The following is a 10894-nucleotide window of genomic DNA, read 5'->3' on the forward strand; positions in this document are numbered from 1 at the left end:
GCTTAGCAAATGAAAAAGAAATTAGAAATTGGACTTGGATTTAGCAAAAAGGCTGCAAGTCGAGATCAAATGATTTTATTTAAATATCTATTGGTTCTTGAGAAGGTTATGTCGTATACTTTTTCTGAATTAAAAAATCTCATACTAATTTGGTGAAGCTTTTTTACTTTTTGTATTGCAGCTTTTTGCAGTAACTTTAGATATATTCAGAACACTTGGAACAAAGCTGATACGTAGCAGTGCACAAATCGGGAAACCGGAAGCTGGACGCTTCAGGTATGAAAGGTTTTGTGTATTTCTTTTATTAAGACATTTGAGTGTGCATTTGTCCCATAGTAGCACGTAACATATGCATATATTATGTGAGAATATCCACTTTCAAGTGAGATTTACATTCAAAGTCTTGAATTTGCAAAGAAGTGCAAATTTTGACCTATTATAACTTTGTCAGTAATAGTGGGATTTCCCCCAAACTTGGTAAGATTATGCTCAATATCATAGTCTACATTGCTACAATTTCGCTGTGGTAGGATGAATCTAAAGGAAATTCTGTAGCCGATTATTGAAAATTAACGTTATATACTATTATTAACTTTATTTGAACAGATATCAGTATGGAGGGTATTACGGTGCTTAGGCACCATATAGTGGCAGCCTCTTGATTTTTTCGCATTTTTCGATTAAGTAGTTTCTGAGAATGGGTTCGTTATATAAATGATCAATTTCAACCCCCCTCATTCCCCACATTTCCAACAAATGTCAAAACTAAAACCGGCTTCGGAAAGTACTAATTGAGCCCATTCATTTGGTACCCCACATGACTATATTTGATAAAAAAAATATATAATCCGATTTCGCAAGTATGGGGACCACCCCTTAAATTCGACGTAGAATAGCATAACTCACTGTATGCGTAAGCGTTCACAGTTCCCACCTTTCCGCCAAATTTAGTGTCAATCGCTATAACCGTCTCCAAAAACATGTGTGTGACCGACAGACAGACGTAAACCGATTTTAATAAGGTTTTGTGTAAAACAAGTAAGGCACCATCCCTTACTAACTTACAGGATCTTAGAGAGTGACCTAGTCTATCACATTTATACTGAAATCTGCGCTTAGATATGACCTATTCAGCCCTGATCTTAATATAGTCAGAAATAAAATACTTCGGTAAGTTCGGTCCTCAAAAAGATAGTTTCACTGTGGTGGCAGGAATAAATTTATCCTTCATCCGCATTCCTTCTGTTTAGCGTAGTTATCTTGTCCATTGAAATTGTCGTTGAAATTCACTGTCTGAAAACTAAAACGGGATTTGCTTTATAGTCCCAAAGCAATAAATGAACTAAATTACGAAATAAAGTGTTTTCATATGTATTTTTTAAAAATGCTTTATTAACATCTTATTTAAATTCCCTAAAATTTGGACTCTTTGATCAGCTGAACCAACGCAAAACAACTAAACTGTTACTCACTCTTTCTATGGATTTAACCATGTTCGAACTACACAGATTTTTTGTTCATTACGATACCAAAACAGAGATCCGATTTCATTTTGTTACGAAGTTTTAATTGTTTACTTTTTTTTGGTAAAAGTGGTCCTTAACACATAAAATTTCTTGCTTTCGCGTCATGACAAACTTTTCTGCATTTCTGGCAATATTTTTCAAAATTTCAAAATTACCCACAAGACTAGACAATTTTCATGTTTTCTATTCTTAACATTTACCACAAGGAATACGTAAATTTTACTTAAAAAATATAATTTATACTGCGTCCTTAAAAAACTGTAAAAAAATTTCACAAAAACGGCTTCATTTATGAGACCTTTTAACGTCTTATAATTTTGAAGTAATTAGTCTTCTAATAGTATAAAAAAAATGTTGTGACTTTCATTCAAACAGTTTATTTGATGGACATGACTAAAAATTCTGTAGAGAGGTTTATTACATTAGCAGGTGGTCAAGTCGCTTTGCATTGATTCTCATGCAACCTATGCAAACGGAAATATATCAACCAAAAAATATTGTCTTAGAGCAAATTACACTAGATCCCCTATCCCGAAGATGGTTGCTTTTTTCGCCAAAAAGACTAAAGCAGGAGTTACTACCAGCAGATTTTGGATTGTGGTATGGCTCAATGCAGCTTTTTCAAACTACTCCTACGAACAGACGAGTTCTCTATTACCAAAGGAACTTTGTCCATGCATGCTCATATCATTGTAGATTAAGTTGTAATGTCTAAGGAAATGTGATGGGAGAAGAAGTTTTGATTCGCTAACCTAATATCTACCTAAACCTTTCAATATTCATACTTAAATTTTCAAACAAAAAAGTGACTTTTTCCTCTGAAATCAGAAGCGACATTGTGTTTCAGCATGATGGCGGCTTGTTAAATGAAGTTTTACGAATATTTACCATTTGTGAGATTATTTTTAAAAGAGTAATGAAAAGTTGGTACGTAATGTAAAGTATATACAGAAAACATGAAAACTACCTAGTCATAAGGAAAATTTAATGCCTAATTCAAAGAAGATGTCGGAGTACAAACAATTTTGTCAGGAGTACTTAAGATCAAGCCGTTCCTTGTAATATGGATTGAATAAAATTAAAAATTTTTTCATAAAGGAGTGGGGTTAATTGGCACCGTTTTGGTTCTTTTAAGGTACAATGAGCAGAAAACCCGGTATAGTTGCTCATTATTGACCATTATTGATATCAATAACTTATTTTCTAAGAATATAAACAAACCTCAATGCGATTGAAAAAATCTTAAAACAAATATTTCGATTTTCACCATTTTTTTCACTAAAAAATGCCACCCTTTATATGATATCTTTCCAAATGTTGGTTTATATTCTTCGTAATTTTGTAAAAATTTCATAATGATCGATTTATCACTTTTTGAGTTAGAATTCCTGCAAATGTTGTAAATGTCATTTTGGAGAAAAAAGCGTTTGAAAAAAAAATTGTTTGAAAAGTCGCCTTCCGGGTATGAAGGCATTTATCATTCTTATGATAATTTCGAATAAAATATAGTTACAATAAATACAAATGCACTCGTACAAGATACTGACGTCAAGTATTTATAAATACGCTATTTACATAGCGCTGCAAGATTTCATAAGGAAATAAAGCAATTACCTCCTGGGTACTTAACCCTGATCCTGTACACGCTAATCGCTTCGTTCCGTGCCCATAAAATGTAAAGGAGCACGAATTTCGCTTTGAAATTTCTACAGCGTATTCTAGAGTAACTAAGCTAACGATCTATGCAATAAAAAAAGTCGATTCTGAAAAGCCCCAATCTGGTTTCCCCGCTTAAAGCACATTGTACTCCCGAAAAGTGAAATGTGATAAGGAAACTGAATAATAAAATTAAAATTGATTAAAAAAAAATATTCAGTCTTCTTTCGTCTCCAGCTAAAATGGCAAATGCAATAGAATATAAACAAGTCGGCAAATCGGAAGCTGGGCGCTTCAGGTATCAAAGGTTTTGTTTGCTTCCTATGTGAGTATATTTGAGTGTAGAACTATCCCATTTGTACGTAGCCTGACTACCCACTTTAGTGTGATATTGATATTTAGTTGCAGTAAATTTATACGGTAAAGTCGATTTTGAGCTACTGTAACTTTGTTAGTAATTGTATGATTTTGATCAAACTTGGGGATAATATGCTTCATATTATATTTTATACTACTACCAATTTTTATAACTCTAGGATAAACTTAAGGGGGTTTTACTCAATTTCCCCAAAAATATGGTAATATACTATTATTAACTTAATTTGAACAGATATCGATATGGAGAGTATTTTGAGGCCTGGGCACCATATAGAGGCAACTTCATGAATTTTTTCAGATTTTTCGGTTGGGTAGTTTCTGAGAATGGGTCCTTTAAACAAATCATCATTTTCCACCCCTCCCACTCCCCGTCCTTTTTAATAAATCTCAAAACTAAGACCGGCTTCGATACGTTAACGAATCCGGAATATTCCGTTAGACGGGGGACGCGAGTACAATGGGCCAACACGGCCTGAGTGCTCAGAAGCTGTAGCTTCTCCCCACCACACACACACACACACACACAAGACCGGCTTCGAAAAATACTAATCGAGACCTTTCATTTAATGCCCCACATGACTATATTTGGTGAAAAAAATGTTTACACCCCCTTTTAATTGTATAGGGACCCCCTAAGTCTCAACGTAGAAGGAAAGAAACTTATGTCAAAACGAGTTTCGTCTTCGGACGAAAAATGTAATATCAAGTTTTCGAAGAAAATTCCATGATTGCCTGGAACTTATATAAAAGGGGAATTCAAGTTGAAAATATGCGTTGAAACATATCGGAACAGATTGAGGGATCTTAATTTGAACGACTGAAGTCCAAGAAACGAGTCACTTTTGAAAGCATCACATATTGCAAAAAGAATTCGATTTGCAAAACGACATATGGACTGACTCATGCAAAAATAGATAAACATTTCATGGAGGGACGACATGAAATCGTTCTTTTTGGTGGCAAAGCAACACAGTATGTCCGAGATCCGCCGAATTGTGAATAGAATTCTGGCTTGACAACGAAAACCATTAAACGGAAAGGAGGGAGGCATATCCGCATGATTATGTTAGCTTGTTTTCCTACTATGGTGTTGGTCCAATATACTTTTTCAAGAGCAGATAAACTTTAAGCTTATTGAGCCTCATTATATAAACTTTCGAATGACATGTGAAAAAGTAGGCCTAACTGTGAAAACCTTACGAATATTAAGCATTAAATGGAATTAAAACGCGGTCTTGATGTCGAGTAAATTGACATAGATATGGTAGCTTTATCTGCAAAAAATGGGAAATCAATGCACCAAATAAGTTGTGAATGAAACTATATTACAATTTATGACTAATATAACATTCATTTTCTCCCATTCAATGTGTAATTTTCGTAAATTTCTCATAATTAAGCCTCTCCAACATAATGGAGCAACTTTTACCAAATTTGCAGGTTTGTAAATTTAAAGTAATGTTGATATATTGTATTTTGAATTTTAGATGAAAAATCAATTTTGAAATTTTTTTAAAGTTTGAACAGTTATATCTTTAAAGTGACGATGATCTTTGTAATTAAAAAAATATCCATTTGTATAAATTTTATGTAGTTCCCCAAAATTCCAAAATTTGCAAAAATATTTTTCATATGATTTTAAATGTTATATTAGATAAACGAATTTATTATTATTTTTTTTCTGCCATCTTTTTAAATGGAGGGTAATATTTTTTTTCTAGCTAAATTAACATAGATGATTGGTTTCATATACACTGCCGTCCCCAACCCTATCTTTCCGCATAAAATAATATATACGCAATCGAATCAGCTGTGACTTTTGGAGTCCGCAAGCAAAGTAGTTGTAATTCTTCGCTAATTCACCTTTTTTACTAAAACATTGCAATAGGAAAATGGGAAAAAGTCTATCAACCGCAAACAAGTTATATTATTAAAATACTTAACATACAATAATAACAATAGCCTGCTACTCGTTATTATCAAACTCAGACGTTTCCAGTCGTGAGTTTTTTCACGCCAGTTCAGTCCCAAGCTACACTTGCTGCAATTTTCATTTAACTCACGTTTTCAAACTGAGGCCTACCACATTACGAACTAATTCAATTCATATAATATGACATTGATATTTAGTATTTGGGGTTACAGTAAATTTACGCGGAAAAGGCAACTTTGCGCTACTGTAACTTTATTCGTAATGATACGATTTTGATCAAAATTGGGGATATCATGCTTCATACTGTAATTTATATTACTATAATTCATTTTTGTAACACTAGCAAAAAAATTAAGGGGGGTTTTTATTAACTTAATTTGAGTTGAGAGTATTTTGAGGTGTGAACACCGTATAGAGGCAACTTAATGATTTTTTTCGGATCTTTCGGTTGGCTAGTTTCTGAGAATAGGCTCGTTAAATAAATCATCACATCATCGACCCCTGGCACTCCCCGCCTTTCCAACAAATGTCAAAACTAAGGCCGGCGTCAAAAAGTACTAATCAAGCTTTCATTAGATACCCAACATGACTATATGCGGTGAAAAAAATGTTGCCCCCTTCTTTAGCATGTAGGAGGACTTTTCCCGCTTAATCTCAACGTAGTTTTGACATTTGTTGGAAAGGTGGGGAGGGGGGGGGGTGGAAAGTGACGATTTCTTTAATGGACCGATTCTCAGAAATTACCCAACCAAAAAACCTAAAAAAATCATGAAGCTGCTTCTATATCCAGGCCTTAAAATACTCTCCATATGGATATCTGCTCAAATTAGTTAATAATAGTATATTACCATATTTGTGGGGAAATTAAATAAAAATACTCCTTAAGTTTATCCTAGAGTTATAAAAGTTTGTAATAGTATAGAATATAATATCAAGCATATTTCTAACAAAGCTACAGTAGTTCAAAATTAACTTTACCATGTAAATTTACTGTAACTAGATAGCAATATCACACTAAAATGAGTAGTCTGACATACTAAATACATATACATAACCGACTACGTACAAATTAGATAGTTCTGCACTTAAATATATTCAGAGAAGAAGCAAACAAAACCTTTCATACCTGAAGTGCCGAGCTTCCGGTTTGCTGACTTGTTTTCCATCAGATTTTAATATCTCACTAATTTAAACGCACTTATAAGTTCTTTTAATTCACCCATTGTACTTCTAACTGTTGCAACATAACAAACTACAGCAATTTCAATTATGGATCGACTTTATGCTTTGTTGAATTTTGGCTGACATAAAGCTGAAGTTCAATGACATCGGCAGACTGGTGTTCAACATCGAGATCTTAACCGTAACTCAACTAGAAAGCGTAAATTTGTCTAATTAAATGGTTATTATTCAGTAAAGGGTCCTCCCTTGATGATGGTTTCCACATATGTTATGCACTGCTTTTATAATTTCTATTGATATGTCTAGGGATCGCAATTGTATATTCCTATTAACTATTTAGAATTAAGAATTTCCTATATATTTGAATGTTTAATAGCGACCGCTTCCTTTACTTTAATTATTTCCACAGATAGATGTGGTCTATTGGCCATCATGCTGATGATTTATAAGTATGTATGTAGTGATCGTACTGACATAGTTTGGGAGAACAGACCTTACCCTTGTGGGGAACGCCATCGATTATGTGCCGTTATATGTAGGTAAATAATCCCAGCCACTTTCCTCATAGAGAAAGAATTGAGACTCTGTTTCCTAAGCTAAACTGAATTGGTTTGATGATGCATTCTCATGGTGCAAAATCCAAGATTGTTCCGCGAACATTCTTCTCTAACACTCATAAACGCTCATATAATATCTTCTATTCACTGTACCAAAAGAAAGTTCGAGTGAACAACTCCATTTTAAAGAAAACTGAACGAAACCCTCACTTTCTTCAGGAGCAATTTCCTTTTAGAGATGTCGGCCAATAGGCCTTAGAATGATTTGTTACCGCTTTTATTTGTACGTTTATGTCTCATTTTTTTCCTTGCAGCTAAACTTACTTTTCTTTGTATCTTTCCACATCTAAAACGCCGTTTTACTATATACAATATGCTACTAGAATATGTACTATATAGAATTTACCTATAACAGCCCCGTGCACAAGAAACTGTTCAGATTTATTTTAGACAACAACAAGAGTGAACTGATTATGTTATTCAAATTTGTTTTCCAACGAATCCCGATGAGAGTTAGCCGTTGCACTCGAGCCTGGCCTAGATAGATTTATAACGCAATCTAAAGCGTATATTTGTATATTTAACATTCACGGTCACCAAAAAACTGAAAACTCTCACTACATATTTTCGAATTAGGGTTAAAATGCTACAAACCATTGTAACTAATTTCATCCGTACGCTCGATAAATTTTAACTGATTCAAACTAAAAATTCTTGAAAAATTAGGCCTTGAAAACAGAATAACTCGGGGACAGGTACCAAATTGAAAAATTTCGTTTTAACTCGACAATTTAATTTTTATTCGAAATACTTGAGGTCAAATCAAATTTAATTGTTTGGGTCCATTTTTATCTCCTTCGCCGCTTCCATAGTATTAAATTTCGTGCTCAAAACCGGAGGCGACAATGATGTTCTGTTTCTGGCTGTATTTTACCCGCAATTTATTCGAAAACTGTTGAATCTGTTAATATTAAATGTATTTCTTAAATTGGGTTTATGAAACCCCATGCGAATGGTTCTCATACAAGTTAAAGGGATATAGTATAAGACCCTTTTCCGTACCATTTTTAAGGTTTTGTGCAAAACAAAACCTTATTGAAATCGATTCAATGTCTGTCTATCCGTCTGTCTGTCACACGCATTTTTCTCCAAAGCGGCTAAACCGATCCGAACGAAATTTGGTGCACCGATGAGAGCTATAATATCCCACGCATACAGCGAGTGGCATAAATTTAGGTGGAGTTTAAAGGGGGGCTCCCCATACATGCAAAAGGGGGATTCAAAAATGTTTTTCGCCGGATATAGTCGTGTAGGTTATCAAATGAAAGGTCTCGATTGTACTTTCCGAAACTGACATTAGTTGTGGCATAAATTGCAAAGTGCGTGAGTAAGGAGTCAAAGTGTACGCACTTGAAGTGAGACAGGATTCATTTTCGGAAACTACCCAATCTAAAAATCCGAAAAAAATCAGGGTGGTGCGCCTAGATGGAATCTAGGCCTCAAAATATGTCCTATTCCGATATCTGCTCAAATAAACTTACTAATAGTATATTACTACTTTTTAGAAATTTACTGAAAAACCCCCCTTAAATTCATCTGAGGACTTCCGAATTTTGTACCAGCATAGAGGACAATATTTCGTATATGCGTGCTAAACTTCGTCGAAATCTGGCCATTAACGTCAAAGTTCTAGCAGTTCAAACTTAGCAATTTAGCGCGAATTTACTTTATAATTCCCCGGAATAATTGACATTCGCGTGGTATGTTAAAGTCGCATTTATGAAGAATCTATTTATCTGCGGCCCTTTTTAAGGTTTGTAAGTGTGTAAAATTTCGAGAGATGTCCCATTCCGGTATCTGCTCAAATAAATTTACTAATAGTATATTATCAACTTTTATAAATTGACTAAAAACTCCTCTTATGTTCATCCTAGGTGTACTAAATTTTGCACCCGCATAGAGGACAGTCTCGTGCATACACATGTCAGTTCCATGAAAATCCAACTATTAGTGTCAAAATTATAGAAGTTCAAACTTATCAATTTCGCGCTAATTAACAGCATCCTAAGCCATACAAATAAGATGCTGACGTCATAATTAACGAGAATAATTGAAATTCGAGTGAAATATTAAAATTCCATTCAAGAAGAATCTAATTCTCCCTAGCCCTTATATTTGATGTTGGTTAAATTGTTGGCATTAGCTAATAATATTAAACTCAGATTGTGAAGCGTATGAGGTTGACCATTATCAACACAGGGTTTTCCATCAAATGATTTATTTAAATCGCTTTCTAGAAAATAGAAGGCAATGGAATTTTTAGCTAATTACACGGAGCTGTCGTGCACTCGTTGCTCCTCATATCTTTTCCTTTTTCTTCAGCCTTCTGTTCACAAGCGGGGTCGGCTCATGGTGAGCGGTTTCATCATTTTATTTTATCAAATGCCTGATTAGGATGTAGTCGCGAGGCCTTTAAATCCCCATCCAGCGTATCAAGCCACCATTTTTTTGGCTGGCTTTTTGGTTGCTTACCATTGCTTTCGATGTTCTGAACAATACTGGTTGTTGAATTTTCGTTAGCGTGAATTACGTGACCACACCATCGAAAACGCCTCTCTTGGAGTTTTTCCACGATCGGTGCAAACCCATATCGATCGCGGATATTCTCATTTCAGACGTAATCAAAACGTGTCACGCCACCAGTGCAATGCAACGTCTTCGTCCCCATTACCGCAAGACGCCATTCATTGTCCTTTATAGTCGGCCAACACTCAGAACTATAGAAAGCGGCAGATGGACGACATTGCAGTAAATTTTAGATTTCGGGCGTGCGCTGATACGTCGATCACAAGGAACACCAGTTGGGGAATGCCACTTCATCCAGGTTGCATTAATACGTGAAGCAATTTCATTACGCAGTTCTCCATTGGCTGATAGCATTGACCCACGATATTTAATTCGCTTAGTTCTGGGCAGGTTAGCACTATTGCCAGAACTAAGAGATTTAAATATCTTGAGTGAATGGTATCAGCCAATGGAGAACTGCGTTATGTTCCTCACATAGAGAAACACAAAACCTTTTATACCTGAAGCGTGAAGCTTCCGGTTTCCCGACTTGTTTTATATTTATGAAAATTTCAGACAGTGATTAGTCAAAATTTAAAAACCGTAAACAATATCAGGTATCAATGATGACCTAAAAAGATAACATTCCGATTTCAAATCATTAAAATTAAGCTTGGTAGCGGATTCGATTCGTTGGGGTCTGATTCTTTCTTTCTGCCGTAAGGTTGGTCTAGAAATTCGCTGGAAAACACCCTTGAGTTGCTTCCAGGAACAACAAATGTGGTAATAATACTAAAAAGTAAAATCCCACTATTATTAACAAAGTGAAAGCTCATGTGTGGATAGCACCGTAAACAACGTAAACTGATTACATCGTATTAGAGTGAATGAAAGATCGCAAAGGCCCACGTAAGGAGTTTGATATCCACTCATTCGAGTTCCCACTTGTTTTCTTTCGCTTTCTTCTTCTTCAAATCCAACTAATCTACCATCTAATCAAAATTTCATCATAAGTTTGCTTCAATGTCACACAGATAGCAAAAATAACTACGCAATTCGCTGCTATTTACGAGAATTCTTTCAAAATTTTATGCACG

This window comes from Hermetia illucens, chromosome 1 (assembly GCF_905115235.1).
Source record: "Hermetia illucens chromosome 1, iHerIll2.2.curated.20191125, whole genome shotgun sequence".
In the NCBI taxonomy this organism is placed as follows: domain Eukaryota; kingdom Metazoa; phylum Arthropoda; class Insecta; order Diptera; family Stratiomyidae; genus Hermetia; species Hermetia illucens.